Source organism: Cervus canadensis, chromosome 17 (genome assembly GCF_019320065.1).
Source record: "Cervus canadensis isolate Bull #8, Minnesota chromosome 17, ASM1932006v1, whole genome shotgun sequence".
NCBI classification, from domain to species: domain Eukaryota; kingdom Metazoa; phylum Chordata; class Mammalia; order Artiodactyla; family Cervidae; genus Cervus; species Cervus canadensis.
The window spans coordinates 50,957,313-50,962,730 of record NC_057402.1 but is presented as its reverse complement, the minus strand read 5'-3'; the positions used below and the strand labels follow the sequence as shown (position 1 = coordinate 50,962,730).

General features: G+C 43.5%; 1 pseudogene; it reads right to left on the bottom strand.

Moving 5' to 3' along the window:
* Positions 1-1,561: 1,561 nt before the first annotated feature.
* LOC122419690 lies at positions 1,562-4,618 on the bottom strand (annotated as a pseudogene).
* Between the last annotated feature and the right edge of the window lie 800 nt (positions 4,619-5,418).

Genomic DNA, 5,418 nt, shown 5'->3' with positions numbered 1-5,418 from the left:
GAATGTTCAATGACAGGTATTACCTGATTAGAAGTAAAAATCCCCAGTATCTTCATGTTTACCTCCTCGTGGATTTGATCCTTCCAGGGCAGACAAAGTCCTTGTCAGGAACCACTTCCTTTCATGAGGGTTCGTTGCCTGGAGAGAGTATGCTTTTGTCTTCAGAAAAGTAGATCCATTTTTGAACTACTTTCTTCAACTTTGATAAAGGGAAAAGCCCTTTTATCTCCCCTGAAGTTCTTTTCTGCTCCAGGCTCACCTTAGCTGGGTCTGCAACATTCTCTGACCCCACCAAAGGCAGGCTGCCTCCTGAAGGGTCTCCAGCAGAAACTAAGTATTAAGGCAAAGCACAGACACAACCCCCAAAGCTCTTCCCGAAATGAAGGAGTCTTTCTAAACCCATAAAATTATCTGATGTAACATGGTCTCAGGAAATAGAAATCTGTTTTGGGAGAACATCTGCTTTTATTATATTTTAGGGGAAAATTGAGGAAGAGAAGGAATTTGCTTATTGCTTTCCCTTTCCATGGTTTCTGTTAATTTTTTGCAAGAGACTTAGGATTTGAACTAATGTCTTATAGTTCTTTTTCCACCAACCTGAAAATTTCTCTGAGGTTTGTTTTTCTCCATCTTCCCAGTGTATGGCAGTGTTTGAAATGTAGTAGGGAGAAGGAAGGAAACTCCTATTTACTGAGTGTCCGTCAATTATACAGTTAGTTCTAGGGAGGTGCTTTATGAGTGTGTGTGTGTGTGTGTGTGTGTGTGTGTGTTCCTATAAGTGTATTGGTTAGCTATTGCAATAGTAATGCTATATAACAAACCATCCTAAAGCTCAGCAATTTAAAAAAGCTTCAATGTTTTTTTTTTTTTCTGTTGCAGGGATTTTTTAATGTATTGACTAATTTATTTTTTAAATTTAGCTTTTATTTTATATTGGAGTATAGTTGACTTACAATGCTGTAGTTTCTTGTGTATAGGAAACTGAATCAATTATGCATATATACACATCCATTCTTTTTCAGATTCTTTTCCCATGTAAGTGATTACAGAATATTGAGTAGATTTCCCTGTGATATACAGTAGTCCTTATTGATTATCTATTTTATGTATAGTAGTGTATACATGTTAATCCCAAACTCTTAATTTATCCCTCCCCCTCACCTTTCCCCTTTGGTAACCATAAATTTGGTTTTGATGTCTGTAAGTCTATTTTTGCTTTGTAAACAGGTTTATTTGTGTCACTTTTAGATTACATTATGAGTGATATCATATATTTGTCTTTCTCTGTCTGACTAACTTAGTGTGACAGTCTCTAGCTCCATCCTTGTTGCTGCAAATGGCATTATTTCATCCTTTTTTATGGCTGAGTAACATTCCATCGTATATACATACCATATCTTCTTTATCCATTCCTGTGTTGATGAACATTTAGGTTGCTTCCGAGGAAGTTTATAATAATACAATCTTGTGTCAGGAAACAAGAAAAATCTCAAACAAACAACCTAAACTTACACTTAAAACAATTAGAGAAAGAAGAGCAAACAAAACCCAAAGTCAATCATTTTTTTTTTACAAAAGCTTATTCTTAAATGTACAATAGGTTCTAAGACAACACTTCATTCTAGCTATAGGCGGCAACAGATATCATGACAGGAAATCCAGGTGTTTAAATAGGAATGGATCTAAGGGTCATCATTGCCTCAGGCACAAGGAACAGCTTACTTTTTGCCAGATTTCTTAATTCCACCAGTGGCCAGGGGACCTTTCCCCGTGGCCTTTGCTTTTAGCTCCTCGAGTTTCTTCTGCTCCTCCTTCTGCTTCTGCTTGAATGCCTTATCTCGTCCATCTCCTTGGCTTGCTTCTTGGGCTGCTTCAGGGGCTTCTTCTTGCCACCTTCGTGGCCTGACATGGCGCCTGCCGCCCCTTCCCCAGACCCTGCCACCAGAAGCGGCCAAAGTCAATCATTTGTCCTTGTTCATACTGTCTAGGGTTTGGCTGGTCTAAGTTGAGTGGGGCTGGGCATGGTTAGGTGGTTCTTGTTGTAGGTCTGTGAGTTAACCAGGATGGTTCTATTCTGGGCTCTGGTCATTGAGGTGGCTTTTCTCCATGTGTCTCTCATCCTCCTGGGACCAGGAGTCCAGCCAAGGCATGCTTTTCTCTTGGCCAAGACAGAGGGATGAGAGACCAGGAGGAAACACTCAAGGCCTCTGTGGCCTATGCTAGGAATTGGTACGCTGTGGTGTTCAGCTCTTTCAATCTGTCAAAGCAAGTGACATGGCCAAATCTAAAATCAGGGGGTGGGGAGTCATGCGGAGGAGGTGGTGGGCCGGGAGGGGGGGCGCTTCAAACTCAGAAGGCAAAGCATAAGCAAGAAATAAAGACTGAGGGCAGTAATGCAGTTCACGATAAGGTTTAATCCTGACAGCAACCCTGTGTGCTAGATATGCATTATTCCCATTTTACTAATGAGAAGACTAAGGGAGAAGAAGTCCACACCCACGTTTCAAAGCTTGTTCTCAAACAAACAAAAAAACAAACAAAAGAATTCTATTTAAGATCTGCATTTAAAATAGAGCACTTGTTCCTAACTGTACGTACATGTACACACACATCAGTTAGGATTTATTTATATATTATGGAAATAATGTAAGTATTATACATATTTATAGTATTTATACATCACATAATACATGTGCATAAATATTATAGTTATATAAATATTGTAATAATTATGATTTAAATATATATATATGGGCTTCCCTGGTGGCTCAGATGATAAAGAATCTGCCTGCAATACAGGAGACCCAGGTTTGATCTGTGGGTTGGGAAAGTTCCCTGGAGTAGGAATGGCTACCCACTCCCAACGTTCCTGCCTGGAGAATTCCATGGACAGAGGAGACTGGAGTCCATGGGGTCACAAAGAGTCAGACAAGACTGAGCGACTAACACTTTCACTTTTCCCTAATACATATATAGTAGCAATTTATTTATTGTGTAATTTATAACCACCTCATTAAACTGTAATCCCTTTGCTCAATAAATATTACCGCTTGAGGAAAAAGAAAGTTTGTTCTCTTTGTACCACACCATGGCCTCTCTTCCTGGTGTTTCCTGGAGCTCCATGAACTCAAAGCCACAAGTCCAGCCGAAAATTAAAGCGATTTAACCAAGGGCCTCTCGTCCTGAACTGAGTTGCCGTTTGTCTGCGGTCTCACTTATGCACTCACCCTGGGTCTGGGTCATGCCACACGCTGGTGTAGTTCAGCGTCTGACCGGCTGGGCTGTTTTCGAAGCTTGGTCACGCCCTGGTCTGTGTGGAGCAGTCAGACCAGAAGACACACACGCGGGGGCCCCCACCGCAGAAGCGGCTCTCTCTCCACTCTCTTTCTTTTTGCCCTCTTTGTCAAAATGACCTTGTTTGCTAGACGACAATTCCAAGCTCCGGATGGATTTCTTAATCAAAATGGAGTATGCCAACATAAAGGAATGTGTCCTAGGTTAGCTGTCAAAGGCCCCAACCACTCCACTGAACTAGGACAGTCAGGATACTCCTCCGTGTCTGTCAACACCAACCCAGCATCTCCTGGTGGCCCTTGGTGGTGGTCTCACCGAAGAGCGTGTCAGTGTCTGAGGAGGAGACTCGGGGGGAGGCAAGGCCAGCTGGCCAGGGCAACGCTGGTGACTCAGAAGGTGACATTCTCCTCTCTGAGTCACCGAGGAGCTCCGTGAAGGGCCCTGTGGGAGTCTGCATTTTGCCAGATGCAGACATTGTGTTTTTCCTGCCAGCAAAGTTGTTTCTCTGCCTACATGGGCCACCAGCTGGCTGCTCTCAGCATAGATGCCCACAGAAAAGTGAACTGAAGCAAATAGTCCCCATGACAGCTCTTTAGGCTCACAATACACCTCAGCTCTGTGGGTGAGAAGCATCTGGAAGTCGGGGGTGGAGGTACCTCACAGGGTGCCCTGTCTGTCTGGGGACTTCTTGCATGTACCACTCACAGCCATTTCAAAAGGTTCTTTTTTAACTTTTCATTTTTTCCATTTATTTATATATTTTTAACACCAAGAACATTTTGTCTTGCAGTAGAGCCAATTAACGGTGTTGTGGTGGTTTCAGGTGAGCAGTGAAGGGACTCAGCCATGTATATACGTGTATCCATCTCCCCCAAACTCCGCTCCCACCCAGGCAGCCACATAACATTGAGCAGAGTTCCCTGTGCTAGACAGTAGGTCCTTGTTGGTTATCCACTTTAAATACAGCAGTGTGTACATGTCCATGCCCAACTCTCTAACTGTCCCTTCCCTCCATCCCTCCCCCTGGCAACCAAAAGTTTGTCCTCTTAAGTCTGTGAGTCTCTCTGTTTTGTAAGTTCATCTGTATCATTTCTTTTTAGATTCCACATATAAGGGATGTTGTACGATATTTCTCCTTCTCTGTCTGACTTACTTCCCTCAGTGTGACAATCTTTAGGTCCATCCATCTTGCTGCAAATGGCCTTATTTCATTGCTTTTAATGAGCCATTGCCAAAGTTTTGAACAGTTACCTCTGATATCCTGGCTGGATCTCAGGCAAATGCTCATTTCCTGTCTCTTCTGACCCTCTCCACGTGAACACTGTTCCCAGCCGTGTCTCTGAGGCAGCTCACTAGAAGGAATGTTTCTCACCCAGGATGGGAGGGGTGAGGAGCTGGGGGGAATGGTGGAGATTTCATTTCACAGATAAACCAGCAAAATGCTTGTTTCTTGGGAGAGGGGTAGGTTTCAGTTTTGGAAAAATTTCTGAGCGACTTTGAAAATGTTGGTGGATGAATGGGGCTATTGTAATGCCAGTCATCTTTCTATACTTATTACTCACCACTGCTTGTAATAATCCCTCAGAAGCTGCAGATGAAATTGGTTTCTCAGTGATTCCTCTTTGCACTCTGGATAATTCCTACATGACTATTTGCAAGTCCTCCAAACTTTATCAGAGTTAGTTGGTGACATGCTTCTGGGGGAGGACAATGTAATTTTATTTCAATACCGAGGTACTGCCTTCGGGGCTTCCCAGGTGGTGCTAGTGGTAAAGAACCCTTCTGCCAGTGCAGGAGACAGAAGAGACTGGGGTTTGATCCCTGGGTTGGGAAGATCCCTTGGAGGAGGAAATGGCAACCCACTCAGTGTTCTTGCCTGGAGAATCCCACGGACAGAGGCGCCTGGCAGGCTACAGTCCATGGTGTCACAGAGAGTCGGATATGACATAGCACGCATGCAGACATTGCCTTCTAGGGTCAGGTTTAATGGGATGAGGACAGGGAAGGAAGAAGGAAGGAGGGAGGGAAGAAAGGGGAACCAGCACTTTTTGAGTATGGACCAGATATTTGATACTTTCATGGCAATGGCCCCATTTTATTCCTCCCACAAATCTTTGGGGTGTG